Source organism: Macaca nemestrina, chromosome 5 (genome assembly GCF_043159975.1).
Source record: "Macaca nemestrina isolate mMacNem1 chromosome 5, mMacNem.hap1, whole genome shotgun sequence".
In the NCBI taxonomy this organism is placed as follows: domain Eukaryota; kingdom Metazoa; phylum Chordata; class Mammalia; order Primates; family Cercopithecidae; genus Macaca; species Macaca nemestrina.
This window is the reverse complement of record NC_092129.1, coordinates 40,326,910-40,337,574: the sequence shown is the minus strand read 5'-3', so window position 1 is coordinate 40,337,574 and position 10,665 is coordinate 40,326,910.

The window sequence follows — 10,665 nt, the reverse complement described above, 5'->3', positions numbered from 1 at the left end:
AGAGCAACTCCAAGACACATAATTGCCAGATTCACCAAAGTTGAAATGAAGGAAAAAATCTTAAGGGCAGCCAGAGAGAAAGGTCGGGTTACCCACAAAGGGAAGCCCATCAGACTAACAGCAGATCTCTCGGCAGAAACTCTCCAAGCCAGAAGAGAGTGGGGGCCAATATTCAACATTCTTAAAGAAAAGAATTTTAAACCCAGAATTTCATATCCAGCCAAACTAAGTTTCATAAGTGAAGGAGAAATAAAATCCTTTACAGATAAGCAAATGCTTAGAGATTTTGTCACCACTAGGCCTGCCTTACAAGAGACCTTGAAGGAAGCACTAAACATGGAAAGGAACAACCGGTACCAGCCATTGCAAAAACATGCCAAAATGTAAAGACCATCGAGGCTAGGAAGAAACTGCATCAACTAACGAGCAAAATAACCAGTTAATATCATAATGGCAGGATCAAGTTCACACATAACAATCTTAACCTTAAATGTAAATGGACTAAATGCTCCAATTAAAAGACACAGACTGGCAAACTGGATAAAGAGCAAAGACCCATCAGTCTGCTGTATTCAGGAGACCCATCTCACACGCAGAGACATACATAGGCTCAAAATAAAGGGATGGAGGAAGATTTACCAAGCAAATGGAGAACAAAAAAAAGTGGGGGTTGCAATACTAGTCTCTGATAAAACAGACTTTAAACCATCAAAGATCAAAAGAGACAAAGAAGGCCATTACATAATGGTAAAGGGATCAATTCAACAGGAAGAGCTAACTATCCTAAATATATATGCACCCAATACAGGAGCACACAGATTCATAAAGCAAGTCCTTAGAGACTTACAAAGAGACTTAGACTCCCATACAATAATAATGGGAGACTTCAACACTCCACTGTCAACATTAGACAGATCAACGAGACAGAAAGTTAACAAGGATATCCAGGAATTGAACTCATCTCTGCAGCAAGCAGACCTAATAGACATCTATAGAACTCTCCACCCCAAATCAACAGAATATACATTCTTCTCAGCACCACATCGTACTTACTCCAAAATTGACCACGTAATTGGAAGTAAAGCACTCCTCAGCAAATGTACAAGAACAGAAATTATAACAAACTGTCTCTCAGACCACAGTGCAATCAAACTAGAACTCAGGACTAAGAAACTCAATCAAAACCGCTCAACTACATGGAAACTGAACAACCTCCTCCTGAATGACTACTGGGTACATAACGAAATGAAGGCAGAAATAAAGATGTTCTTTGAAACCAATGAGAACAAAGATACAACACACCAGAATCTCTGGGACACATTTAAAGCAGTGTGTAGAGGGAAATTTATAGCACTAAATGCCCACAAGAGAAAGCAGGGAAGATCTAAATTTGACACTCTAACATCACAATTAAAAGAACTAGAGAAGCAAGAGCAAACACATTCGAAAGCTAGCAGAAGGCAAGAAATAACTAAGATCAGAGCAGAACTGAAGGAGATAGAGACACAAAAAACTCTCCAAAAAATCAATGAATCCAGGAGTTGGTTTTTTGAAAAGATCAACAAAATTGACAGACCACTAGCAAGACTAATAAAGAAGAAAAGAGAGAGGAATCAAATCGACGCAATTAAAAATGATAAAGGGGATATCACCACCGACCCCACAGAAATACAAACTACCATCAGAGAATACTATAAACACCTCTATGCAAATAAACTGGAAAATCTAGAAGAAATGGATAATTTCCTGGACACTTACACTCTTCCAAGACTAAACCAGGAAGAAGTTGAATCCCTGAATAGACCAATAGCAGGCTCTGAAATTGAGGCAATAATTAATAGCCTACCAACCAAAAACAGTCCAGGACCAGATGGATTCACAGCTGAATTCTACCAGAGGTACAAGGAGGAGTTGGTACCATTCCTTCTGAAACTATTCCAATCAATAGAAAAAGAGGGAATCCTCCCTAACTCATTTTATGACGCCAACATCATCCTGATACCAAAGCCTGGCAGAGACACAACAAAAAAAGAGAATTTTAGACCAATATCTCTGCTGAACATCGATGCAAAAATCCTCAATAAAATACTGGCAAACCGGATTCAGCAACACATCAAAAAGCTTATCCACCATGATCAAGTGGGCTTCATCCCTGGGATGCAAGGCTGGTTCAACATTCGCAAATCAATAAACATAATCCAGCATATAAACAGAACCAAAGACAAGAACCACATGATTATCTCAATAGATGCAGAAAAGGCTTTTGACAAAATTCAACAGCCCTTCATGCTAAAAACGCTCAATAAATTCGGTATTGATGGAACGTACCTCAAAATCATAAGAGCTATTTATGACAAACCCACAGCCAATATCATACTGAATGGGCAAAAACTGGAAAAATTCCCTTTGAAAACTGGCACAAGACAGGGATGCCCTCTCTCACCACTCCTATTCAACATAGTGTTGGAAGTTCTGGCTAGGGCAATTAGGCAAGAGAAAGAAATCAAGGGTATTCAGTTAGGAAAAGAAGAAGTCAAATTGTCCCTGTTTGCAGATGACATGATTGTATATTTAGAAAACCCCATTGTCTCAGCCCAAAATCTCCTTAAGCTGATAAGCAACTTCAGCAAAGTCTCAGGATACAAAATTAATGTGCAAAAATCACAAGCATTCTTATACACCAGTAACAGACAAACAGAGAGCCAAATCAGGAATGAACTTCCATTCACAATTGCTTCAAAGAGAATCAAATACCTAGGAATCCAACTTACAAGGGATGTAAAGGACCTCTTCAAGGAGAACTACAAACCACTGCTCAGTGAAATCAAAGAGGACACAAACAAATGGAAGAACATACCATGCTCATGGATAGGAAGAATCAATATCGTGAAAATGGCCATACTGCCCAAGGTAATTTATAGATTCAATGCCATCCCCATCAAGCTACCAATGAGTTTCTTCACAGAATTGGAAAAAACTGCTTTAAAGTTCATATGGAACCAAAAAAGAGCATGCATTGCCAAGACAATCCTAAGTCAAAAGAACAAAGCTGGAGGCATCACGCTACCTGACTTCAAACTATACTACAAGGCTACAGTAACCAAAACAGCATGGTACTGGTACCAAAACAGAGATATAGGCCAATGGAACAGAACAGAGTCCTCAGAAATAATACCACACATCTACAGCCATCTGATCTTTGACAAACCTGAGAGAAACAAGAAATGGGGAAAGGATTCCCTATTTAATAAACGGTGCTGGGAAAATTGGCTAGCCATAAGTAGAAAGCTGAAACTGGATCCTTTCCTTACTCCTTATACAAAAATTAATTCAAGATGGATTAGAGACTTAAATGTTAGACCTAATACCATAAAAATCCTAGAGGAAAACCTAGGTAGTACCATTCAGGACATAGGCATGGGCAAAGACTTCATGTCTAAAACACCAAAAGCAACGGCAGCAAAAGCCAAAATTGACAAATGGGATCTCATTAAACTAAAGAGCTTCTGCACAGCAAAAGAAACTACCATCAGAGTGAACAGGCAACCTACAGAATGGGAGAAAATTTTTGCAATCTACTCATCTGACAAAGGGCTAATATCCAGAACCTACAAAGAACTCAAACAAATTTACAAGAAAAAAACAAACAACCCCATCAAGAAGTGGGCAAAGGATATGAACAGACATTTCTCAAAAGAAGACATTCATACAGCCAACAGACACATGAAAAAATGCTCATCATCACTGGCCATCAGAGAAATGCAAATCAAAACCACAATGAGATACCATCTCACACCAGTTAGAATGGCGATCATTAAAAAGTCAGGAAACAACAGGTGCTGGAGAGGATGTGGAGAAATAGGAACACTTTTACACTGTTGGTGGGATTGTAAACTAGTTCAACCATTATGGAAAACAGTATGGCGATTCCTCAAGGATCTAGAACTAGAAGTACCATATGACCCAGCCATCCCATTACTGGGTATATACCCAAAGGATTATAAATCATGCTGCTATAAAGACACATGCACATGTATGTTTACTGCAGCACTATTCACAATAGCAAAGACTTGGAATCAACCCAAATGTCCATCAGTGACAGATTGGATTAAGAAAATGTGGCACATATACACCATGGAATACTATGCAGCCATAAAAATGGATGAGTTTGTGTCCTTTGTAGGGACATGGATGCAGCTGGAAACCATCATTCTTAGCAAACTATCACAAGAACAGAAAACGAAACACCGCATGTTCTCACTCATAGGTGGGAACTGAACAATGAGATCACTTGGACTCAGGAAGGGGAACATCACACACCGGGGCCTATCATGGGGAGGGGGGAGGGGGGAGGGATTGCATTGGGAGTTATACCTGATGTAAATGATGAGTTGATGGGTGCTGATGAGTTGATGGGTGCAGCACGCCAACATGGCACAGGTATACATATGTAACAAACCTGCACATTATCCACATGTACCCTAGAACTTAAAGTATAATAAAAAAAAAAAACCAAGATATTATAATAACAACAACAAAAAAAACTATAAAATCCCGTGTCTGCTTCTCAGCTGTGTATGTTCTTCCACTGTGGAAGATAAGGACCTATTTGTGAACTACCAACAATCCCTCTGGCACTTACATTTAGCCTTTCACTATTTGTTAACCTCTCTCCGTTTTTCATTATCCTTTGTAGGACATCAATATAACTTAGCAATCCTCAGCCCTCTGGCTGGCTGTTTTCCCAAATCACCACAAGTGAAATCTTAAGTGATTGAGCCTCCAACTGTGTACCAGGTTCTATTGACCCCATATTACTCTCAGGATGGAGTCCTCCTTAGCACCATCTGGGCAAAGAGCAAGCCAATCCACATGCCCATCTTAGTGCCTGCTTTCTCAGACCCCTCTCAGTGCCCCTTTTTGAGAAGCAGGTGCCAAGATGAGATTGGATGTGCAAGAAATTTACTGGGAGGAATGCCTGTGAAGGATAAAGGGGGGATTAGACCAGGATAAAGGGGGATAGAGACCAGGATTAGGCAGGGATAACTGTTTGCAGATATGACCTTTCGAAAGGAGAGGGAAGGGAGGATTGGGTAGAAAAGCCCCAGATCACAGCACAGTTCTAAGAAAGTTGCAGCCAGGCCGGTGGAGAGCGGAGTCCCACAGAAAGGTTGTTCATTGGTACTAGAACAGGACTAGACCCTAATACCCTACCCATGCTCAGTCATTGGCTGAGAACAACCTAGGGGAAGCGTGTTCTAAGCATTTGTAGGAGCAGGAACTGAAGGCAATTTCCATGTGTCCTGGAGCAGACTGTCTAAGGAGATCTGGGCTGCGCATCTTCATGGCCCACATTTGGTGGATTTTTTTTTTTTTTTCGTTAACCTTTAAGTTCAGGGGTACATGTGCAGGTTTGTTATGCAGCTAAACTTGTGTCATAGGGGTTTGATGTGCAGATTATTTTGTCACACGGGTATTGAGCCTAGCACTTATTAGGTATTTTTAAATTTAACTTTTAGGTGTATTTTAACATATTGAGAGATGACAGAAGATCTGAAGTCCTGTGGGAAGTCTGGGAATAAATTAATGATGGCTGCATAAAAGACTAAACTTCACAAACAGCAATTAGTATGAAAAATGAAAAGCTGTGCAAGAAAGAAATAGGATCATAATTCACTATGACTCAGTGGTGAATTATGTTTGAATAATCATAATAAGCAGGGAATTTAACCGAGAAAAATGTACCAAACTGATTTCATCAAAAGCCACATTGGAAGGATAGGAAAAGGAAAAGTGTGAACAGAGAAGTGGGCAGTAGAAGAGACCAAAATTCATACCTTCTGTAATATGAAGTCATTAGATAATTTTTACAAATTAAAATTGAAGAAATAATAGTATAAGATTATTTTAAGATATTACAGTCAAAAATAAACATAACAACTACAATAACTGAAAGTATCTCCAGGGAACAGGAATCTGTGATGGGAAGGGTTTTAGCAGAGGACTGCTGGTTTTCTTTTTAAAGCTATGGTACAGTTAGAGTTTTTTTAACTTTGTCAATGTTTGATTAAAATATTAAAATTAAATTTTAAAAGGCAAATCAAGATTGTCCAATGTTTAGTTGTACATCCTAATGAATGATACCAATTTTATGCAATTCTCGGGAATCCTGCTATTACAGGAATATATTAATACTTAGGTTGTATATCTAGCTCATATTGATTAAAGGGACATGCTTTTACTCTCAGATTTCACTGGAAGTGTTTTAGCATGCAAAATTAAAAATATTACCTACCATGTCATTAAAATTTCAAGAGGAATGTTTTCAAGTCAGACAGCAGGGAGTTTTATGGGTTTTTAACTCACTTTCTGATAATACACACTTGGCTTACAATTCACATGTGTCAGCTGTTATCAGCTGGTCATGTGCGTCACTGAGTTAGCTTTGTGGTATTATCTGTAGCCAAAGGAAACACAGAGGAAATCATTGCAGCAGCTCCACACATTCTAATCAGTTAGAAAAATCTGCTCCCCCACTGGTATTTTCACACATTCCCTCACCAGCAAGCCTATCCCATTATAGAAAAAAAAGAAAAAGAAAAACAAAACAAAAAAAGTGTAATGGATTCTGATAGCTGCTAATTCAGCCTTAAAAACAGAATTTGTATAAACTCAATAATGCTGGAAAACCCTGGAGTTCCAAAATGTGCATAGATCTTTTCCATAATAGTGTAACTTACACTTTTGCTCAGAACCAGTTCCACAGTCTTCCCCTCTTTCTCCCACACTTGATCCAGGGAAAAACTCATCTTCCTGTAGGAAAAATCAAGCCCCCCTACAAACCCCCCCCAAATAATAGGCCTTGTGAAAATCAATGTTATTAAAAAATGGTAAGTAATATCCATCATCTGTAACATGAATAAATTGCTGCATAACACAAGGTGCTAGAATTGTTCAATTTAGTTTTCAGTATCAAATTACTCTGGAATCTGAGCCCTTGCTCACCTAGGTAGGAAAGTAACTGATCAATATCTGTCATTGGTACATACTTACTCCCACTCTCTTCAAGGGAGGGACTTTACAAGGATCTTACAGCTGACAAGGTCCAGAGAAAAAGGGTGGGGGAGGGCAGGTTCTTATTCCATTGTGGTTGCCATCTTACCTTTCCTCATTTGAGTGCAGCATTCGGCCTGAGCACAATTCTCTTCCCCCATTTTGAGAACTGGTAACACAGCAGCCCATAGAGAATCAGAGATGGGTCTATCCCAGGTCCCTTCAGTGGGACAGCTTCTCAACTACAGGTGCCAAGACTGCAGCTTCAAAGTTTTCCCTTTACAAATGCCCTCAGGACAATCTTCCATGGGAATAATCAGCTCTTATTATTTTTTCTTTTTTCTAATAAGACTACTCCAATGGGGTGAGGAAGGGATTGTGTACAGGGAAGTTACTCCTGTAAATTATTAATACCTTGCCCTGCCACACTTATTAAAATGCTTCCAGTTACTTGTTCAGTTTTTCCTCAGGTAATGAAAAGTAACCGTACAAATGCTTATTTTCATGCCTGAAATAACTACAGTGATTCCTTGCCAAGCAGAGGGGGAAAAAGTTGCATGTGAAAGTTCTGGGGCTGGCAGAATGGTTGGCTGACAATACTTTTTCGTGGAAAATAAAAGGTTTGACAGGAACAAAAAATTAAGGATTAAATGTATATAATACTTAAAAGCAGAGTAAATAAAAGCCTAGAAGGCATCTTGTCCAAAACAGATCATATTTGTCATTGAAAACTTGTTCTGGCAGGAAGTCCTCTACCAGAGCACTTTTCACATTTGTTGTAGAACCCCTGTTTCTGTTCTGTGATCTGTTGGGGCATCCAGTTAAAAGGATTGAGAACCATTATGTACTGGCTTGAAATTTAATGTTTTCCATTTGCATTCTTTCTACATATAAACCCAAAGGCTCTGCCCTACACAGGTCTGGAAAGGCAACTGGGGGGCGGGCCCAAGATGGCCGACTAGAAGCAGCCACAATGGGAGGCTCCCATCGAAAAGAAACAAAACGGCCTGAGAATCCTGCGTTGGCAACCCAGGTATCCAGGTTCTGTCATCAGCACTGACTAGGCGGCTGGCATGATCCACCAAGAGGAAGGAAGAGCAGTGTGGTTCTGTGGCCTACTTGAAACCCACAAGGGTCGGGGAGCCCCCACCCACCAGCCAAGAAGGCGGTGAGTGAGCATGCTACTCAGCCTGGGAAACCATGCTTTTCCCATGGAACTCTGCAATGGAAGAGCCTACTCATGAGCCCACACCACCCAGGCCTAGGGTCCCAACCAGGAAGCCACACAGATTCTCAACAGCCACTCAGCTAGAATCTGCCTAAGCCTGCAGAGTTATTGGGGAAGGGGTGGCCAGCACCACAGCTGTGGCTGCCTGCTGTCTAAGCCATTTGAGCCCCTTGGGGGAGGGGCGGCAGCCAACAATGGGACTCCTAGCTGCCTAACACACTAAGCTCTCAGGGCAAGGGAAGGGCAGCAGCCATCTCCATAGCTCCAGGTCATGCTTTTCCCCTGCTGGAGCCAGGGAGGCTAGACGGCTTGGACCCAAGAGGTATCCCCCACAACCCAACACACAGGCTGTGGCAGACTGCAGCCAGAGAGCCTCTTCATCCTGACCCTGACCCATCCCTCCTCATTGGGTGGGGCCTCACTGCAGGAACTCCAACAACTCCAGCCAGGGGTTCACGGACAGAACCCTGATCTCCCTGGGCCCAAGCCCCTAGCAGGAGGGGTGGCCATAGTTTCCGCCGACCAGCAGACTTAGTGTTTCCTCTTGCTAGATCTGAGGAATACAGGAAGCCCAAATGAGTGGGTTTCCCCAACAGGGCAGCACACCCCCTCCACCAAGGGACAGCCAAAGTGCTTCATTAATTGGGTTCTGCATCTCATGCCACCCAACTGAGTGATACCTTCCCACAAGGGTTGTCAGACACCCTGTATAGGAGCATTCCTACTTTCCTACTAGAATCAGGTCAGTGCCCCTTGAGGTCAGAGATCCCAGAGTAAGGAACAGGCACCCATCTTTGCTGTTCTCCAGCCTCCTCAAGTGACATCTCCAGGCACAGAAGTGAACCAGATGAATAGGGCCTGAAATGAACCCTCAGCAGCCCTACAGAAGAGGGACCTGACTATTGGAAGAAAAACAAACAAACAGAAAGCAAAACAACAGCATCAACAAAAAAAATGTTCCCACAAAAACCTCATCCAAGGGTCAGCAGCCTAAAAGATTGAAACTCGACAAACTCATGAAGATGAGAAAGAATCAATGAGGCCAGGCATGGTGGCTCACACGTATAATCCCGGCACTTTGGGAGGCCGACATGGGTGGATCACCTGAGGTCAGGAGTCCAAGACCAGCCTGGCCAATATGGCGAAACCCTATCTCTACTAAAAATACAAAACAATTAGTCAGGCATAGTGGTGCATGCCTGTAATCCCAGCTACTCAGGAGGCTGAGGCAGGAGAATCACTTGAACCTGGAAGGTGGAGGTTGCAGTGAACCAAGATCATGCCACTGCACTCCAGCCTGGGCAACAGAGTGAGAGAGTCTGTCAAAAAAAAAAAAAAAAAATCAATGAAAAAAACGCTGAAAACCCAAAAGGCCGGAGTGCCTCTTCTCCTTCAAATGATCGCAATACCTCTCCAGCAAGAGTGCAGACCTGCATAGAGGATGAGATGGGTGAATTGACAGAAGTAGACTTCAGAAGGTGGCTAATAACAAACTTCACTGAGGTAAAGGAACATGTTTTAACCCAAAGAAAGAAGCTAAGAACCTGATAAAAGGTTACAGGAGCTGCTAACTAGAATAACCAGTTTAGAGAGGAACATAAATGACCTGATGGAGCTGAAAAAAAACAGCATGAGAACTTTATGAAACATACACCAGTATCAATAGCCAAATCAATCATGTGGAAGAAAGAATATCAGAGATTGAAGACGATCTGCTGAAATAAGACAGGCAGACAAGATTAGAGACAAAAGAATGAAAAGGAACAAACAAAATCTCTAAGAAATATGGGACTATGTAAAAAGACTGAACCTATGATTGATTGGAACACCTGAAAGAGATGGAGAGAATGGAACCAAGTTGGAAAACACACTTCAGAATATTATCCAGGAGAACTTCTGCAACCTAGCAAGACAGGCCAACATTCAATTTCAGGAAAAACAGAGAATACCGCTAAGATACTCCACAAGAAGATCAACCCCAAGACACATAGTCATCAGATTCTCCAAAGTCAAAATGAAAGAAAATATGTTAAGGGAAGCTAGAGAGAAAGGCCAGGTCACCTACAAAGGGAAGCCCATAACACTAACACGGATCTCTCAGCAGAAACCCTAGAAGCCAGAATAGATTGAGGGCCAATATTCAACATTCTTAAATAAAAGAATTTTCAACCCAGAATTTCCTATCCAGCCAAACCAAGCTTCACAAGCAAAGGAGAAATAAAATTATTTTCAGACAAGCAAAGGCTGAGTGATTTTGTCACCACCAGGCCTGCCTTGCAAGAGCTCCTGAAGGAAGCACTGAACACAGAAAGGAAAAACTTGTACTAGCCATTGCAAAAACACACTAACATATAAATCCCAATGACACCATGAAGAAACCGCAG